At 43.1% G+C, this 21304-nt stretch overlaps 1 pseudogene; it reads right to left on the bottom strand.

Moving 5' to 3' along the window:
- Positions 1 to 1519: 1519 nt before the first annotated feature.
- LOC140611594 (aspartyl aminopeptidase pseudogene) lies at positions 1520 to 5108 on the bottom strand (annotated as a pseudogene).
- Between the last annotated feature and the right edge of the window lie 16196 nt (positions 5109 to 21304).

Below are 21304 nucleotides of genomic sequence, written 5' to 3'. Positions count from 1 at the left end.
GTCTGTGTTTGGGGGAAAAAATCGACACCTAACTGGCAATAGAAAACACTGAAATGAATCAGTAAAAGGCCAGATTTTGTGTGTGTGCATGTGTGTGTGTATGTATTACATAATGATCTTAACTCAGTAGGATATGACAACATGTCATTTTTTGTTAATGTTTGGTTTATGTGATGCAAGTGAATGTGTACCTGTTACCAAAGAAATGACATGAACCCAATGAATTTTTAACTTGTAACACACCAACCTGACATTTGTAATACTGTTTGTTTCCATTTAAAGAAAATTAGAGGGATCCCTGGGTGGCGCAGTGGTTTGGCGCCTGCCTTTGGCCCAGGGCGCGATCCTGGAGACCCGGGATCGAATCCCACATCGGTCTCCCGGTGCATGGAGCCTGCTTCTCCCTCTGCCTGTATCTCTACCTCTCTCTCTCTCTCTCTCTCTCTCTCTCTGTGACTATCATTAAAAAAATTAGAAATAAATAAAAGTGCACTTGGAGTCCAAAAGAAGTTTGCTCTTTTTTTGGTCTAATTTTTTTTTCTTTATAAACCATGCTATCCATAGTAGAGAAGCATATCTAATCTTCCAATTAGGTCAGGCCCCAGGATAATCAATCTCTTTAACAGCAGATGCCTTGTTTTAGCAAATGAATGCTTGGTTTCAAAAGCAGTTTTGTGTTGAGAGAGGAGTGCAGTTGGCATGGGTGATTAGAACTCTTTTAAACCCTATAAAACGCTTCTGTAGATTGTTTTATGCCCACACTTTGTGAACTGAAGTAAATGCTGTATATCTCCATCTTCAAATGAACATGGCAGGGACTTTATACAGCCTGTGAGAACATCAACATGTATATAAATGGAATTATCTGAAGAAAAACATTTTTATGTCCATTTGAATTAAACCGTGATTTTGATAACATTTAAAACTAGTGAATATGTTTTTAGTTAGTGAGCTTCATATTAATTAAATATGCTTCTTAAGGAGTATAGCTTAATTATTGGGTTAGCATTTTTAAAACTGAAAACTACAATGGCAAGTTAACAGGATTCTTATATTTATTGTTTGGCCTACATTTACACGAATCTGCAAATGCCTCCCTTCCTGTCTAATGCCTTTTCAGTTCTTATTCACATCATGCGTCAATGAGCAGTGTGCAAGACAACTCTGAAATCAGGAAAAAATCATTTAACATTGAAGTTTATAAGCTGTATATTAAGTAAAAACTATAGATTGACTTTATTTTGCTCGAAACAACTAATTTAATATGTGTTGAAATATAGTGAAATACATTTCACTATGGTATAACAAAAAAAATCTCTAAGACTTCAGTAAATTATTTTACATAATGTTCAAAATCTGATTGCTAGACCTCATCAGTTATGCCTGAATGTGATACATAAAATAATTCAGAAGGCCACATGAATATTTATTTCCTTTTTTAAGCGAGTAGTCATATAATAAGAAGCATTGAGTTGAAACATTTGCAAAGTAGTTAAGAAAAAAAGCACTCACTTGCATATTTGAGATGTTTTCATTTCAACTTTATTGTATAATAGTTCTACCAATACTTCTCCCCTCTTAAAAATTGTTTCAATCGTGTCTAATCTGTGGAAAGTTAATATTTTCCATAGTGAAAGTGGATAAGACAGCTGAGGAAAAATTAAAAGCATATAGTCTTTAATTTAAGAAACATTTAATACTAATTACTTCCTACCCTTCACAAGACTTAAATGTTGGTGAATGTATAGGATTACATTACTTTTTTAAGCAAGGTTTTAAGGCCAAATTTGGTAGATAAGGTAGAGGTCCGGTAAGATGAGATTTTTAAAATACAAGCATTTTTTTAAATACAGTCATTCTTTATAATACCAAATACCAGAATAGAACTGTGGCAATCCACTTGTGCTTATTCTAACTCATAATAGCATTTTTTCTTTCTTTTTTTCTTTCTTTCCATTTATTTATGCGAAAAATCCACTTTAATAATCTAGCTTCAGCTCAGTTGACAACTTCTCAAGTGTAAGAGAAGTCTTTCCAAGAGGCCTCAATCCACTAAGAGGTTACAGCTCAGAGAAGGGAAGAGCTCCAAGAAGCCCTGGAAGGGGCTGATGGTCTGGAGGACTCCTGAGGTGCAGGCGGTCTCCTGGATGGAGTACATGGCCAGCTGGGGGCTGCCTAAATCTAGAAGCTGCAGGCCCAGCCGAGAAGCCAAGAGAGGTCCGATGGTGGTCCCACAGGGAGAGGCATTCCGCACCATGAGATCCTGCAGGGGCACCCCGACACTGTTGGCCACCTGTCAGATCAGGGCCTCGGAAACCGCATTCGAGGCACAGCGCTGCTTGCTGTTCACCATGATCACAGGGCCCTTGTGGAAAAGGGGCCTGTGGTTCTCCTCGTGCTTGTCTGGGTGGTTGGGGTGCACGGCGTGGGCCACGTCTGCGCTGATCATGTAGAATTTGGGGATGGCTTCCTCTACCCCCGTCAGGTGCTGGGAGGGGGCCGAGATGCGGCGCAGCACCAGCTGTCAGCAGTGACTGAGCCCCCTGGGCACCCTCGGAGCCCGCCTCTTCGTTGTCATAGAGAGCGACCATGCACAGTGGGGCTCCAGGGCCAAAGAGGCAGGGGCCACACAGGAGTCGATCAAAGCCTGCAGGGCACAGAAGCAGCTGTGCAGATTGTCTAGCCAGGCGCAAAGATGAACTCCTCATAGGCACCAGCCAGGACCGCAGGCTGCGTGCCAGCAAGGCCCAGCTCCACCTCCAAGATCTCCTCGGGGCTCAGTCCCAGAGGGGCCACAGAAGGGACATGAGAAGGAGTGGTGGCGGTCATCTGCAGCATTGAGAAGCCCAGGCTCAGGAGTCCCCTTCTCCAGCTCCTCCGGGACAGCTGCGGCAAGAATGGGGACTAAGGGCAGCTCCCTGTGGGGCCCAAAGTTCTCGTTGACATTTCACGGCAGAGGGATGGCCAGGTGGGGGATGGGGAGAATGGGCCGGTGCACGTGCCCCAGCCGCTGACCCAGCCGGCCTGAGGGAGGGCACTTGACAAGGACGCGTCCAGCCAAGGTCAGGTCCCCGTCGGACCGGGTGCTCCAGATCCCACAGCAGAGGTCTCCACGCCAACCTGCTGGAAGCCCACCTGGCTACGGCGGGAGCGCCGTTGCACCCGGAGGCAGGGACTGTCCGGGTGGGCCCCGGTGAGGCTGAAACCATTGCCAGGAACACCCTGGCCTCCCACAGCACAAGCGATGATCTGATGATCGTGGAGGAGCTCCCGGGCAGGAAGTACTTGCTCTCCGGCTTGATATCCCAGCTCTCCGTCTCTTTGAGTTCATGGAAGGCAGCCTGGAGGAGGCAGCTGCGGCACTGGGCCACCGCGTGGAAAGGAGGGGGCTTTTTAAATTTATTATTATTTTTTTACAAATTTATTTTTTGTTGGTGTTCAATTTGCCAACATATAGAATACCACCCAGTGCTCATCCCCTCAAGTGACCACTCAGTGCCCATCACCCAGTCACCCACACCCGCCGCCCACCTCCCCTTCCACCACCCCTAGTTCATTTCCCAGAGTTAGGAGTCTCTCATGTTCTGTCTCCCTTTCTGATATTTCCCACTCATTTGTTCTCCTTTCCCCTTTATTCCCTGTCACTATTTTTTATATTCCCCAAATGAATGAGACCATATAATGTTTGTCCCTCTCTGATTGACTTACTTCACTCAGCATAATACCCTCCAGTTCCATCCACGTCGAAGCAAATGGTGGGTATTTGTCATTTCTAATGGCTGAGGAAGATTCCAGTGTATACATACACCACATCTTCGTTATCCATTCATCTTTCGATAGACACTGAGGCTCCTTCCACAGTTTGGCTATTGCGGACATTGCTGCTAGAAACATCGTGCAGGTGTCCCGCGTTTCATTGCATCTGTATCTTTGGGGTAAGTCCCCAGCAGTGCAATTGCTGGGTCGTAGGGCAGGTCTATTTTTACCTCTTTGAGGAACCTCCACAGTTTTCCAGAGTGGCTGCACCAGTTCACATTCCCACCCACAGTGCGGGAGGGTTCCCCTTTCTCCGCATCCTCTCCAACATCTGTGGTTTCCTGTCTTGTTAATTTTCCCCATTCTCACTGGTGTGAGGTGGGATCTCATTGTGGTTTTGATTTGTAGTTCCCTGATGGCAAGTGATGCAGAGCATTTTCTCATGTGCGTGTTGGCCATGTCTGTGTCTTCCTCTGTGAGATTTCTGTTCATGAGATGACAGAAGGTTTAGTTAGAAAGGACAGATCACATTTCCTGCTGTTTGACTTTCATTTTGTTTTCTCCAGTTTGAATTACTGAAAAAGAAATGGGAAGGATCAGTTAGCATTCCTCACGCCACTAAGGAGGCTTCCTGTCAAATTATATGGAAGGTGGGTATAACTCCTCATTTTGTTGTATGAGACTATTTTTAAATTTTCTGGAGAGATAATTGGAGAATCGCTCAAGCATGTTTGAGGATCGGGAGTGATCCTCCCGGAGGAGATGGAGAAGATGCTGAAAGCGGCGCCCGCCGAGCAGAGCGGCTCCTGGAGCCCAGGGAGCCGCAGGCGGAGCTCCCGGCAGGCCCGGGCGGAGGAGCGGAGGAGGCGGGAACCGGTGCGGCGGAGGCGACACAGGAGAGCGCAGGAGGCAGCAGCTGGTGGAGAAGGAGGTCAAGATGCGAGAGAAACAGTTTTCCCAGGCACGACCCCTGCCCCGCTACGTGCCAGTCCCGAAGGAGGACTTTGACCTGAAGACCCACGTCGAGTGTCGGCGGCGCCGCTGGCTGCCTGCGCGGTGCTTAGCAGCCAGGTCTGCCGGTCCTCGGTCGAGATGCTGGCGAGATTCAGTCCTGGCAGAAGCGCCGGGTTGGCCTCGACCGGCTCAGGCGCACCCTTTCCCGTTATGTGGACAGGCACGAGCCGGAGCTGAAGGGGGTCATCTGCTTCCAGGCCATCGCGGAAGTGTACGCCGACCCCCTGCGCAGTGCGGCCAAGAGCCCGAACCCAGCCCTCACCTCCGGGTGAAGCCCCGCCGCGGTGCTGCAGGGTGGCCCCGCCCGCAGAGGCCACGCGCACCTGGACGGACGTCATCGTCCCGGGAGCGGAGGCCTACACTCAGCTCCTGAACTGACTGTGGTCGGGGCCCGGACTCCTGCTGCCCCCCGAGACAGAGCCGCACGCTGGGCCCTCGGCCACGCGGGAGCGCTCCCCGGGCCCTGGGGGGTGGGGGGAGCGGAGCGCCGCCGGGGCTCCTGTGCCAGGCTGCGTGCTCTTCTGTACGGAGCTCGGCCCCTAACGTACCGGCCAATGGATAAAAAGTGGGGAGGCTCCTGGGAACTCAGAATTTGCAATAACCCTTCGGGGTCCTGACCCAGGCCTGCCCGGGCTGAGGAGCCGGTGCAGAGGGGGCCTCGAGCTCTGACCGGCCCCTGCGCTCCCCAGCCCGTGTTCTCTTTCACAAAGGACAAATTATGGTACCGGAATCTGCCAAAGATCCCCTCCTGCCTCAGCCCCCCTTTGCAGGGGCCTCGGAGGCTGAGGAGAGCCACATCCAGATTGGGGAACCAGCTCAGGCGGTGCACTTGTCAAACCCCGCTCCACCCTGCTCTCCTGCATTTTATTACTTTGTTCAAGGGCCAGAGACCTCAGGTGTCATCCTTGAGGTCCCAGCCCCGTCCCCTTTTTGCAGACCCCAAACTCTGATCTCCATGGTGACTGCTTCACCGCCATGGTTACAGACTCCTAGCCTGGGCTCTGTGGCTCTGCCCATGCTTCTACTGTGGGCCCACCTGAGGGTACCTCCTGCCATCTCTCCAGCCCAGGACCTTGTGCTTCTCACGCTGGGAGTGGGGGAAGGGACCAGACACCCCCTCTTTGCCCTCCACCTGTGTCTCCAGGCCTGATGCACAGCATGTGGCCCCCCAGCCCAGCCCTCTCCCTTCCACTGGTGCCTTGCTTAGAGCCAGAAGGGACGAAGCCCCTGACATCCAGAGACTGGAAGAGGAAGGGAGCTGATGGGAACTGCGGCTACACGGGTTCTGTACAGGCTGGGTTTCTAACAGGGTTGGAGGGCTGCTCAGACGCTCCAGGGAGAACCTGAGCAGGAGAGGAGGCAGCAGAGAGAGAGGATCCTGAGGTGTGGCTGCCCTCCCTTCAGCATCAGAAGGGTGACAGAAATGGAGAGCAGAGGACCAGGCCACCAGCTGCCTGGCCTTGGCCCTTCACACCTTAACACTAAGCCCACCTCCTTGCCCACCACTGGGCAGTGGCTGCTAGGCCCCAGGCTGGGTGACTTTCAGTATTTGTAAGCATCTGAACAGAATAATAAAGCATTTGGAGTACGTGTTTGGGGGAAAAAAAGAGGAGGGTGGGTGACTCAGTGATTGAGCATCTGCCTTTGGCTCAGGTTGTGATCCTGGGGTTCTGGGATCGAGTCCCACACCAGGTTCCCCGCAGGGAGCCTGCTTCTCCCTCTGCCTATGTCTCGGCATTTTCTCTCATGGATAACTAAATAAAATATTTTAAAGAAAAGAATATTTGAGGATCATGACAAAAAGAAGAAACCTTGATTATTGATTATCAAATAATAACTTGGTATCTGATTACTGCTTATAATCAGTATATATATATATATTGCCAATATATATTTTGCCAAATATATTGCCAATAATATATTTGCCAATATATATTTTGCCAAATATATTGCCAATTATATATTTTTATTTGTGATATTATGTATGTATTAAACATTTCAGTATTTAATATGAGTGGAATACATTTTTTTAGCTGTTTGAGGAAAAAGAAAGCGAGAGAGGCTTTCCACATCAGTCCCTGAGTTGTAGCAGTTTAGTGTGAAATGCTTGAAACACATGATGTTTTTAACTGTCATATTTAATTCTTATACATGTTTGGCTAAGTATGAAGTAATAGAAATCAGAAGCATTTTTATGTGGTTGGAAACTGGCTGATTTTTATTAGTCATGAAAGTTTTAAAGGTAGTGACTCGAGCTCTGAGATATATCTTCATTTCTACTTTAACCTTTTAAAATTATTTAGATACAAATTATTTGCTGCAACAAGGTAATGTCAATTATGAGGTTATTACTTTTGGATTTTAAAGCACTTGAGTTTACTTATACTGGGTTAGTAAAATTGTCTTTAAAAATATCCATATCTACTTATAATTCCTCAGGAATTAAAAATATTACATGATAAAATGTAATTAACAGAGATTTCATCAAAGAGGAGATATGGATAGCAAATAAGCACGTGAAAAGTTGATTGGCTTATTAGTAATTATGGATTTGCAAATTATAACCAAAATTAAATACCATTATATACCATTGAATACCATTAAATACCATTAAGTATTATTATTATTAGAGTCGCAAGGAAAAAAAACATCCTAAGTGCTGATGAAGATGCAAAACAACTGTAACTCTCATACATTGATTGCTAGTGGGAATACAAAATGGTTCGACCAACATGGAATACAATTTCTCAGTTTCATTTTTTTAATATTTTATTTATTTGTTCCTGAGAGACACAGAGAGAGAGGCAGAGACAGGCAGAGGGAGAAGCAGGTTCCCTGCTGGGAGCCCGTCGTGGTACTCGATCCTGGGACCCTGGGGTCATGAACCAAGCCGAAGGCAGACGTTCAACCACTGAGCCACCCAGATGTCCCATATGATTCCATTTAAATAATAACATTTTGGAAAAGACAGAACTATGGGTGCAGAACACAGGCCAGGGTCACCAAGACACAGGGAAAGGAGATTGACTACAAAATGCTGTGAGAGGACATTTTCAGGGGACAGAATTGCTCTGTATCTTGATTGTGGCATATGTACCTACCTACATACGCTCAAGAATACTCACTGATCTATAAACTCAAAAAGGTGAACATGATGCAAGTAAATTATGCTTCAATAAACCTGACAAAATAAAGCATTCATGAAGTTATTTTTAAAAAGTCTTATTTGTGGATTTCAAAGTTCCCAAATATTCTGAATGAGTGGAATTAAATATTATAGGCTGATTCTGCTGAGACTTCAACTTTAGACTTTGTTTAAAAGGGATGTAAATTAAAAAAAATAAAGTGTGTTTGGATGGTTCCCTTGGTTAACCATCAGACTCCTGGTTTCATCTCAGGTTAAGAACTCAGGACCCTGAGACCCACTGCTAACCCTGAGCTGGCTCTGCAGGGAGTTTGCTTGAAGATTCGCGCCTCTGCACCTTCACCACCTGTGTTCAATCTCTCTCTCACTCTCAAGTAAATGAATAAGTCTTAAAAAAAAGGCATGTACATTTTCAGAGGTAACCAATCAGAAAATAACGTCTGTATCATGTAAGGGTTAAAGGAATTAGAAAAAAAATAGCCCGAACAAATTTGATTTTTTTAAAGATTTTATTTATTTATTCATGAGAGAAGCAGAGACACAGGCAGAGGGAGAAGCAGGCTCCCTGCAGTGAGCCCGATGTGGGACTCGATCCTGCATCTCCAGGTTCACATCCTGGGTTGAAGGCAAATGCTAAACCCTTGAGCCACCAGGGGATCCCTTTCTTTTTTTTTCCCAATCAAAAAACATTCGTTGCCCATTTACAATGTGCTAAACACTAGGCACTGTGCATACAGACAAAAGGCGCACTGACTGCTCCCAAGGAGTTTATTAACAAGTTGGGGCCACAACAAAATAAATAGTTAAAATACGATGCGGTCAGAAGGGAGGGGCAAGATGGCAGAAGAGTAGGGTCCCCAAGTCACCTGTCCCCACCAAATTACCTAGATAAGCTTCAAATCATCGAATTTGGCCTGAGATTTAAAGAGAGAACAGCTGGAATGCTACAGTGAGAAGAGTTTGTGCTGCTATCAAGGTAGGAAGACGGGGAAAAAAGAAATAAAGAAACAAAAGGCATCCAAGCGGGAGGGGCCCCGCAAGGAGCCAGGCAAAGGCCGGGGCGAGTGTCCCCAGGACAGGAGAGCCCCGTCCCAGAGAAGCAGGAGCTTCACCAATCTTCCCGGGGAAAAAGGAGCCCGCAGTGAGTTAGAGCAGGACCCCAGGAGGGCGGGGATGCCCCCAGGCTCCCTGGGACACTAACAGAGCACCTGCACCTCCAGGAGAGTGCACCGAGGTCCCTATAGCACTGCAGCATGAGCAGGGCTTGACACAGGATCAGCTCAGAAGGGGCTGCATGGCCAGGAGCATGAATCCAACAGCACAGGCCCAGGAGCACAGGGCGCTGGGGACACAGCCCAGGATCCAGCCTCCCCTTGGGACAGTCAGAGGCCGGGAGGGGTCAGGATACAAAATCAATGCCCAGAAGTCAGTGGCATTTCTATACACTAGCAATGAGACTGAAGAAAAAGAAATGAAGGAGTCCATCCCATTTACAATTACACCCAAAAGCATAAGATACCTGGGAATAAACCTAACTAAAGAGGTAAAGGATATATACCCTAAAAACTATAGAACACTTCTGAAAGAAATTGAGGAAGACAATTGACAGGGAATAAAATAAAGGGGAAAGAAGAAAAAAATGAGAGGGAAATATCAGAAAGGGAGACAGGACATGTAGACTCCTAACTCTGGGAAATGAACTAGGGATGGTGAAAGGGGAAGAGAGCATGGGGTGTGGGTGAATGAGTGATGGGCACTGAGGGGGCACTTGACGGGATGAACATTGGGTGTTATTCTGTATGTTGGCAAATTGAATACCAATAAAAATAAATTTATTATAAAAAAAATTCTAAAAAATTTTTCTTAACTATCTACTTTTCTAGTTGATCTCATGTGGAAAATTAAGCTGATTTCTTTTACATCCTTTTACATAAGTGAGAAGATAAGGTATTTAATACTCTTTCATATTTATAGATCATCTTCCAAATTACAGCCAATATGATTTTTTATTTGGCAACAAACATTTTAAAAAAATCTAATGAACAACAACAACAAAAAATCTAATGAACAAAAATTTGAAGAAAGAGAAAAATGCTCCACATTTGGCACTCAGTCCAAGGTTGACACTGTAAAGATTTTCTTCTTTCTTATTCTTTACTAAATTAAGAGTATCTTTATGTTTAAAAAAAATGAGATTGCACATAAGGAGCAAAACTTCAAAATTACTTAAAATAGAAGTGTTTCATTGAATTGTTTTATATCGTTTTAATTTGGGTGAAGTAATTGTAAATGGGATGGACTACTTTATTTCTCTTTCTTCAGTCTCATTGTTAGTGTATAGAAATGCCATTGTTTTATGGGCATTGATTTTGTATCCTGCCACACTACCAAATTGCTGTATGAGTTCTAACAATCTTGGAGTGGAGTCTTTTGGGTTTTCTATGTAGAGTATCATGTCATCGGTGAAGAGGGAGAGTTTGACTTCTTCTTTGCCAATTTGAATGCCTTTAATGTCTTTTTGTTGTCTGATTGCTGAGGCAAGGACTTCCAATACTATGGTGAATAGCAGTGGTGAGAGTGGACATCCCTGTCTGGTTCCTGATCTTAGGGGAAAGGCTCCCAGTGCTTCCCCATTGAAAATTATATTTCCTGTGAGATGTTCGTAGATGGCCTTTCAGATGTTGAGGAATGTTCCCTCTATCCCTACACTCTGAAGAGTTTTGATCAGGAATGGATGCTGTATTTTGTCAAATGCTTTCTCTGCATCTAATGAGAGGATCCTATGGTTCTTGGTTTTTCTCTTGCTGATATGATGAATCACACTGATTGTTTTACGAGTGTTGAACCAGCCTTGTTCCCCGGGGATAAATCCTACTTGGTCGTGGTGAATAATTTTCTTAATGTGCTGTTGGATCCTATTGGCTAGTATCTTGTTGAGAATTTTTGCATCCATGTTCATCAGGGATATTGGTCTGTAATTCTCCTTTTAGTGGGGTCTTTGTCTGGTTTTGGAATTAAGGTGATTCTGGCTTCATAGAACGAATTTGGAAGTACTCCATCTCTTTCTATCTTTCCAAACAGCTTTAGTAGAATAGGTATGGTTTCTTCTTTAAACGTTTGATAGAATTCCCCTGGGAAGCCATCTGGCCCTGGACTTGTGTGTCTTGGGAGGGTTTTGATAACTGCTTCAATTTCCTCCCTGGTTATTGGCCTGTTCAGGTTTTCTATTTCTTCCTGTTCGATTTTTGGTAGTTTGTAGCTTTCCAGGAATGGGTCCATTTCTTCTAGATTGCCTAATTTATTGGCGTATAGCTGTTCATAATATGTTTTTAAAATCGTTTGTATTTCCTTGGTGTTGGTAGTGATCTCTCCTTTCTCATTCATGATTTTATTAATTTGAGTCTTCTCTCTCTTCTTTTTAATAAGGCTGGCTAATGGTTTATCTATCCTATTAATTTTTTCATAAAACCAATTCCTGGTTTTGTTGATCTGTTCCACAGTTCTTCTGGTCTCGATTTCGTTGAGTTCTGCTCGAATCTTAATTAACTCCCTTCTTCTGTGGGGTGGAGGATCTATTTGCTGTATTTTCTCTAGCTCCTTTAGGTGTAAGGTTAGTTTTGTATTTGAATTCTTTCCAGTTTTTGGATGGATGCTTGTATTGCGATGTATTTCCCCCTCAGGACTGCTTTTGCTGTATCCCAAAGATTTTGTATGGTTGTATCTTCATTCTCATTAGTTTCCATGAATATTTTTAATTCTTCCTTAATTTCCTGGTTGACCGTTTCATCTTTTAGCAAGATGGTCCTTAACCTCCACGTGTTTGAAGTCCTTCCAAACTTCTTATTGTGATTTAGTTCTAATTTCAAGGCATTATGATCTGAGAATATGCAGGGGACGATCCCAATCTTTTAGTATCAGTTAAGACCTGATTTGTGACCCAGTATGTGGTCTATTCTGGAGAAAGTTCCATGTGCACTTGAGAACAATGTGTATTCAGGTGAGTTTGGATGTAAAGTTCTGTAGGTATCTGTGGAATCCATCTGGTCCAGTGTATCATTTAAATCTCTCATTTCTTTGTAGATGTTGTGTTTAGAAGACCTATTGAGTGTAGAAAGTGCTAGATTGAAGTCACCAAGTATAAGTCCAAGTATAAGTGTAGTATTATCGAATTATGTCTTAACTTTGGCATTGTGTAACTCTGTGGAAGAGAGGACTGTTTCTGATTCTTTCTTTAGAGGTAAGGTTTTCCTTCTAGTCATTTTGCTCAGTGCAGAGTGGCCAAAAACAAGTTGTATTGGGAAAAGGAGAAAAAGAGAGGAGGGAAAGAATGAAAGAAAAAGGAAATAAGAAGAAAGAAAAGGATGAAAAAAAGAGAAAAAAGAAAAAAGAGAAGAAAAAGAGGAAAAAAGGGGTGGGGGAAAGCAAACAGAAATCAAAAAGGAAAAAAAAAGAGGGGGAGTATCCTGTGGTTCTGTATACTGTAAGTTCCTTGACTTCGGAACTTTCTAGTGCTGGTTGATCAATAATTTGTTTTTCCCATGTCCGCCTTGCTGGTCTTTAAGGGGAGGGTCCTGTTGTGCTGATTTTCAGGTGTTAGCACTTGGGGAAGCTGTTCAGCCCCCTGCCTGGTGCAGGGCTCAGTGACTGATGTTTAAGCTGATTATCTGGTGAGGCCACTGTGAGGCTCAGTGGGGGTTGTTGATCCTGGGAGGCCCCAGGAGGAACAGTAACAGTGGCAGAGGCCAGCTCTGCAGCCCTGGAATCAGCTTCCACAGTAACTACAGAGCTCTCATTGTGCAGGGGTCTGGATGCTCCAGGGGTGGGGCCGCTGATGTGCTCAGCTTGGGGCAGGAGAGTCCTTGTTGTCTTGTGCCCTCCTGGCCTCTGCCTGTCCTGGAGGGAGGCTGGATCCTGGGCTGTGTCCCTGGCACCCTGTGCTCCCGGGCCTGCGCTATTGGAATTGCGATCCTGGCCCCGCAGCTCCCTCTCTGCAGAGCCGCCTGAGCTGCTTTCGAGCTGCTCCCATGGCCTCGTAGCCCCTCCTGTGTGGAGTCTCTGCCAGAGCCGCCTCTGAGCTGCTCCAGGGTCCAGCCGTGCGGGCGCAGCAGCCCTTTAGGGAGCTCGGGACCCTCTCCTGGGGCGCAGGTGCTCTGTTAGTGTCCCAGGGAGCCTGAGGGATCCCTGCCCTCCTGGGATCCTGCTCTAACTCCCTGCAAGGCCTTTCTGCCTGAGAAGATTGGTGAAGCTCCTGCTTCTCCGGGTCGGGGCTCTCCTGTCCTGGGGACACTCACCCTGGCCTTAGCCTGGCTTCCCACAGGGCCCCACCCCCTTGGATGCCTTTTGTTTCTCTATTTCTTTTTCCCCGTCTTCCTACCTTGATAGAAGCATGCACTCTTCTCACTGTAGCATTCCAGAAGTTCTCCATTTAAATCTCAGGCTGAATTCATAGATTTTCAGGATGATTTGAAGGTTATCTAGTTAATTTGGTGGGGACAGGTGACTTAGTGACACTACTCTTCCACCATCTTGTCCCTCCTCCCTCCCAGTTAGTTTTGAAGCAATTTCATGGAAATGGAGCATCCTTTATTTGTACACAATATTAATAAAGATAAGGAATTGGGACTTTGTGTTTTGCTATTTTGCTATTGTCTTGGGTCCAGAGACTCCCTACTTGCCATGAAGCCTGTATGTTGATGGTCAGTTTGTCTTGAGCTGCTCAGGAAACCAAAGTTCTAACAGAAAAATAATCAATTCCAATGAGAAAGAATTATCAAACGTAGGGTCAAAATTTCTATATTCTCTTCCTTTCTTCTGAGAAATTAAAAAAAATCAGAAGATGATTCCATTAATACAAAATCAGAACAAAGAGTGTAGGATTGTTAAAAGTAAGTGAGTGAGCTGTGAGTAACCTAGTAAGCCATTCTTCTCAGTTCCAGAGAAATATTTACCAAGACATCGAACTGCTGGTCTGCTGAGAAAACTTGAGCTACGAACCCCATACAAATTGATAAATTTGAACACTTTTAAACTTTTTTTGAAAGTCAGGATAAAGAAAAAGTGTTTTCTAACATTTTATTATGGTTATTTTCACAAATAAAGCAAAATTGAAAGAATTTTACAGTAAACACCAAAATATCAACGAGGTTATACCATTAATATTTTGTTATGCTTAGTTTTATTACATTTCTGTCTGCATATCCATGCCCCTCAGACAAAAAAAAAGAATATATATGGCATGACACTATTTACATAAATTTCAGAAGAGCAGGCTCAGCTAATCTATGATGTTAGAAGACAAGATGTGGGCAGCCCCGGTGGCTCAGTTGTTTAGCACCGCCTTCAGCCCAGGGTGTGATCCTAGAGACCAGGGATCCAGTCCCACATCAGGTTCCCTGAATGGATCCTGCTTCTCACTCTGCCTGTGTCTCTGCCTCTCTCTGTGTGTGTCTCTCATGAATAAATTTTAAAAAATCTTTAAAAACCTAAAAAGAAAAGAGAAAAAAAGTCAGGATGCCAGCCAGGCTAGCAGGAGAAGATTTCCTGGAAGGGTTCATATGGAACTTTGCACATGATAGTGAAGGAGGATTTCGACCACCTCCATTTTGACCTCAAACTTTCTAATTGATTAAGTTCTTCAATCAGCTTATCTCTTAACTCAGGCAAAACACCCAGCAGGCATAGCATCCCCTGAAGGGTACTCCTTTTCACTAAACCCTGACTTGTTTCTCTGCCTTCGAATCTTGTCAGTGGCAAATGAAATCTTAGTGACGAATAACATGGGTCTATTTGGGAACCCTGTGCTCTTGCTCTCCTCTAACCCGGCTACAATAGTGTCTTATTTCTTGATGTTGATGATAGTTTCACTGGGGTGTTCGATCTGTGAAAATTCACTGAGTTTATATGTGTAATGTGCACAGTTCCAAATGTTATAATTCAAAAAAAAACCGATACCACACAGAACTATTATAAAGAGATTAAACTCATATAATAAAATACAGAGGTCATCAGAGTAAATAGAAACCAAACAGAAAAAAAATGAACTATTGGGACTTCATCAAGATAAGAAGCTTTTGCACAGCAAAGGATACAGTCAACAAAACTCAAAGACAACCTACAGAATGGGAGAAGATATTTGCAAATGACATATCAGATAAAGGGCTAGTTTCCAAGATCTATAAAGAACTTCTTAAACTCAACACCAAAGAAACAAACAATCCAATCATGAAATGGGCAAAAGACATGAACAGAAATCTCACAGAGGAAGACATAGACATGGCCAACATGCACATGAGAAAATGCTCTGCATCACTTGCCATCAGGGAAATACAAATCAAAACCACAATGAGATACCACCTCACGCCAGTGAGAATGGGGAAAATTAACAAGGCAGGAAACAACAAATGTTGGAGAGGATGCGGAGAAAAGGGAACCCTCATACACTGTTGGTGGGAATGTGAACTGGTGCAGCCACTCTGGAAAACTGTGTGGAGGTTCCTCAAACAGTTAAAAATATACCTGCCCTACGACCCAGCAATTGCACTGTTGGGGATTTACCCCAAAGATACAAATGCAATGAAACGCCGGGACACCTGCACCCCGATGTTTATAGCAGCAATGGCCACGATAGCCAAACTGTGGAAGGAGCCTTGGTGTCCAACGAAAGATGAATGGATAAAGAAGATGTGGTTTATGTATACAATGGAATATTACTCAGCTATTAGAAATGACAAATACCCACCATTTGCTTCAACGTGGATGGAACTGGAGGGTATTATGCTGAGTGAAGTAAGTCAGTCGGAGAAGGACAAACATTATATGTTCTCATTCATTTGGGGAATATAAATAATAGTGAAAGGGAATAGAAGGGAAGGGGGAAGAAATGTGTGGGAAATATCAGAAAGGGAGACAGAACGTAAAGACTGCTAACTCTGGGAAACGAACTAGGGGTGGTAGAAGGGGAGGAGGGCGGGGGGTGGGAGTGAATGGGTGACAGGCACTGGGGGTTATTCTGTATGTTAGTAAATTGAACACCAATAAAAAATAAATTTAAAAAAATAAAAAAATAAAAAAATAAAAAAAAATAAAAAAAAATCTGATATATTTTTCTTATTGGAGAGATGTTCAAAGCAACCTAAAACTGGAAACTGGAAATAAGGGAGTGCAAAGAGATACACACCAAATATGGATCAAAAAACAAAATAAAACAAAACACTAGTATATTTATTTTTCTAACACTTACTCTGGCTCATCCAAGATTAAATATTCTAATTGTCATTAGCCTCTCCTTGCACCCATTTATTTTATTCACAATTCAAGTAGGTTAAAAATTGGTAAAGATATCAAGGTGAACACCCAATAAAGGATATGCATTCTTCCCTAGCATGAATGGGACATTTTCAAAATGATCACATACTAGAAAATAAAACGAGTATGTCAGTAATCCTCAAATATCAATAAAACAAAGATGACATTCTCTGACCACAATACAAATTAATTTCACAGATTTTAATTTTAAATCTCCAGATCTTTATCCTGAAACCATATACTTCATTCAACTGCCCACTCAGCATAAACACGTGAATGATTAATAAACATCTCAAACACAATGTGGCTAAAAGTGAGCACCTAATTTCCCCCTGCTAGAGTTGCTCCAGCCATAAGTTTCCCTGTCTATAGTGTCTCAGGCCAAAAGACTCAGAGTCATTCTTGTCTCCTCTGGCTTTTAAACCTACACCCAGTTTGTGAGGAAATCCTGAGGACTCTATCTTTAAAAATGACATCTCAGAAAAAAACCACTTCTAGCCACCTGCGCTGTAGTTGCCCTGGCATAAGCCATCTTCTGCACATTTCCTTCTAACAGGTTTGCCATGACCCACTGTGTCTATTTTCAACTATTGCAGCTGACTTGACCCCTTCTGTGGCAAGCTGGAATATGTCACCTCTTGTTAAAATGCTGTAGTGCCTTCCCACTTCATTCAGAAGAAAAGCTGTAGGATGGTCTCTAAGGCTCTCCCAGTCACCTCTAACACATTTCCAGTTTCCTATCTGGATACTCTCCATTGCTCACTCAGCCTCCAGCGTCTCTGTTGGTCCTAGAATGAATCAGGCATGCATTCCTGATTCCTTAAAACTTAGGCTCTACTCTTCCTTTTGCCTAGAAATCTTCAAGAAATACCTTTGGTGAATTACCTCGCCATCTTCAAGTCTTCCCTAAAATTTCTCCTTCTCTCTGAGATTCCATTACAAACCCATTTAATATTGCAGACTTCCCCTCATCCTTAGGCCCTCTTGTGGGTGCTCTGTGTGAATTTGTTGAATATCACAACCTGTGGTATGCAGCTAACACAACACTCATTAAAACAATTATATAACCTACATGCTAATTTTAGGGAAGAAAGATAGGGACTATACATGCTTATTATAAGGAAGAAATACAGGAAATAAACAAGCTAAGTATATAACTCTGTGGTTTCTGGCTAAAATTTTAACCTGATTTTCCTGGTCACATTCACCTGGATAGTCTTCAGACATTTAAAATCATCACTTTCAAAAGAGAAATCATCTTCAGACTGTTCCTCAATTCTTCATATTGTAAATAGTGCCAATATTCACAGTGATCTATTCTGGGAGCATAGAGGAACATCCTTGGCTCGTCCTTCTCCCTGACCCATCTATTCAAACAATCACCAATTTTTGCAAATTTGCATTCTGCAACATCTCTCAAATCCACTTACATTTCTATGCTACTTTGTCCAAATACCAAGATCCAAGATCCATTCACAAGAGTTCTCATTTGCTTTGCTCACTGCCTTTGTAACTGTTCTTTCGGATTTCAACCCAACTCTGTTCCATATCCATTCACTTCATGATAGCTGCTATGGGCTGAATTGTGTCCCCTCAGATTTGCCTGTTGAAGTCCTCCTAACTATTGATACAAAAATACAAAGACTTTGTCCTAAATATGGCTGGTATTCAGTGTTAAGTGGCTGGAGGGCTTACCACCCATTCATAGTCCTTCAAAGACATTGTGTAGATTTTTTTAAGCACGTAAAATGGCTAAATAAATGCCTGCAGGCAACTGCAAGGTTCTCCTTTCTTTCTTTGTTTCTTTGTTTCTTTGTTTCTTTGTTTCTTTGTTTCTTTCTTTCTTTCTTTCTTTCTTTCTTTCTTTCTTTCTTTCTTTTAAGGTTCTCCTTTCAAAGGTGTTTTGAGACTGCTTTGGTGTATAAGCTTAAGTTCTACTGTATATAGCATGGCAGCAAAAAACAAGAATACCTATAGATTGTATTCAGCTCAGAAGTATGTTCCTCTGCTCTAAGATTTCAGATCTACTCCCAAAGCTTTGCCTGTTTTATCCATAATATCCATATTGAAAATACTCCTTAGCAATCTACTACTAAATAGAAAAAGTTTACTAAATTAGAATGCTGGTACTTTTAAGACTAATTTGCATTTAATGTAGTAAACTTAAACCCAGACAGTATCTGTGATTGACAACACGTTTTGAAGAAGGTCACCTTGCTTGATATTATAGTATAATATGAATATTTGCCTATTTAAATTTTTTTTTAAAGTAGCCACGTTTTAACAGCAGAAGAAGAAGCTAGGAGGAAGGGCTATATTGTTGGTTGGTGGGAAAGGAAGCTCAGAGAAAGCGTTACTCTTCACTTTCCTTACCTCTTTGTTCAAGAGAAGGAAGACTGCCTTGCCCTGGTCCCATAGAGGTGTGGCCATTTTTCATAGGCCCTTACTCTCATACATTCTCTCTTTGGGAATGGACAGACTCATAAAGTTTTGACCACATCACTCAGCATGGGGAGTATAGGGTCTCTGTCACTTACCCCTCTTTTCCTCCACTGACCCTTTGCAGCCCTGGACCTCATCTGTGGGAATGGGAGTCCCCTGCCCAAACTGTCCCACACCATAGACCTTTGCCCTGGCTAGAATTGTCCTTTCCTTTTTTAAAACATTTTTAATTATTTATTCATGAGACACACACACACACACACACAGAGGCAGAGACACAGGCAGAGGGAGAAGAAAGCTCCATGTGGGGAGCCTGACTTAGGATTCAACCCTAGGTCTCTAGGATTATGCCCAGAGCCAAAGGCAGATGTTCAACTGCTGATCCACTCAGGCATCCCAGAATTGCCCTTTCCTCACCTACTACTTTTGTGTAGCAATGACATTACATTTCATTTCATGAGGTCTGGATACAACCAAATTTAGTTACATTTCAAGTCGATTCAAGTGTGATTCTACTTGCAAACATCTTGTGGAGGGCTGGTGAAAATAAACTTTAACACACACACACGCACGCGCGGGCACATGCATGCACATTTTCCCTTCTTAGCCAGAAATTGGTACTACTGAAAAAATTGGTGCTAAGCACAGAAGAAATGTTAGAATTCCTGTTTTGGGTAAATACAACTTCTTTCTTACTTAGCAATATCTAAAGAATACATTTATTTTTTTAAAGAATACATTTTCATTCTTCTGCATGTGGATGTCCAATTTTCCAAGCACCATTTATTGAAGAGACTGTCTTTCTTCCAATGGATAGTCTTTCCTCCTTTATCGAATATTAGTTGACCATAAAGTTCAGGGTCCACTTCTGGATTCTCTATTCTGTTCCACTGATCTATGTGTCTGTTTTTGTGCCAGTACCACACTGTCTTGATGACCACAGCTTTGTAGTACAACCTGAAATCTGGCATTGTGATGCCCCCAGATATGGTTTTCTTTTTTAAAATTCCCCTGGCTATTCGGGGTCTTTTCTGATTCCACACAAATCTTAAAATAATTTGTTCTAACTCTCTGAAGAAAGTCCATGGTATTTTGATAGGGATTGCATTAAACGTGTATATTGCCCTGGGTAACATTGACATTTTCACAATATTAATTCTGCCGATCCATGAGCATGGAATATTTTTCCATCTCTTTGTGTCTTCCTCATGTTGGAGAGGATGCGGAGAAAAGGGAACCCTCATACACTGTTGGTGGGAATGTGAACTGGTGCAGCCACTCTGGAAAACTGTGTGGAGGTTCCTCAAACAGTTAAAAATATACCTGCCCTACGACCCAGCAATTGCACTGTTGGGGATTTACCCCAAAGATACAAATGCAATGAAACGCCGGGACACCTGCACCCCGATGTTTATAGCAGCAATGGCCACGATAGCCAAACTGTGGAAGGCGCCTTGGTGTCCAACGAAAGATGAATGGATAAAGAAGATGTGGTTTATGTATACAATGGAATATTACTCAGCTATTAGAAATGACAAATACCCACCATTTGCTTCAACGTGGATGGAACTGGAGGGTATTATGCTGAGTGAAGTAAGTCAGTCAGAGAAGGACAAACATTATATGTTCTCATTCATTTGGGGAATATAAATAATAGTGAAAGGGAATATAAGGGAAGAGAGAAGAAATGTGTGGGAAATATCAGAAAGGGAGACAGAACGTAAAGACTGCTAACTCTGGGAAACGAACTAGGGGTGGTAGAAGGGGAGGAGGGCGGGGGGGGAGTGAATGGGTGACAGGCACTGGGGGTTATTCTGTATGTTAGTAAATTGAACACCAATAAAAAATAAATTAAAAAAAAGAATACATTTAAATCTTAAAACAGTTCTGATCATAAAAAGAAATACAGATTGTAGGTCAGGGGAAGATACTGGTCAAAAGTAATCAGTAGGATATATTCCACCTTCCAGAGAACCTGAACCAAAACCTCTTGTCCAGACCGTGCTCCCTTATTATATAGGTACATTTCCCTGCAGACTGTGGACACATTGGAATGACAGTGAGTGTAGTTGCACATGAAAGGCTATTTTTCCCTTACTTTGTATATATATCTACATTAATACCTTAGGGGATATAGAGAATCTTCTTTTCCATCAGTGATTCACAAGGAACTATGACTATATTTTGGAGCTTAAAGAAGGGACAAAATGTTAAAGATACTGTATTTATTGTAAATATAGAATTTCAAACTTATTTACAGAGAAATGTAGATGGTGCCATTTTCATTATTAGGTGCCAACCCCATTTCACAAAGAGAAATATGTGCAGTATCTTTAAAATGGTTCCTTTAGCTCATATCCTCCCAGGAACTCCTATTCTATTTGGAGTTTCCCCTAAGACCAATTATTTGATTTTCATGTTGAATATTCCATAAAGAGTTCCACAATTTTCTATTGCCAAGTGAGGTGATCTTCCACTCATATTTCCACAGATGTGAGATAATATCAAATGGGAGGAAAAGTGAAACCAGGGCAGCTCCGGTGGTACAGTGGTTTAGTGTCTCCTGCAGCCCAGGGCGTGATCCTGGAGACCCTGGATCGAGTCCCACGTCGGGCTCTCTGCATGGAGCCTGCTTCTACCTCT

Source organism: Canis lupus, chromosome 20, assembly GCF_048164855.1.
Source record: "Canis lupus baileyi chromosome 20, mCanLup2.hap1, whole genome shotgun sequence".
Lineage (NCBI taxonomy): Eukaryota > Metazoa > Chordata > Mammalia > Carnivora > Canidae > Canis > Canis lupus.
This window is presented reverse-complemented; position numbering and strand designations above follow the sequence as displayed.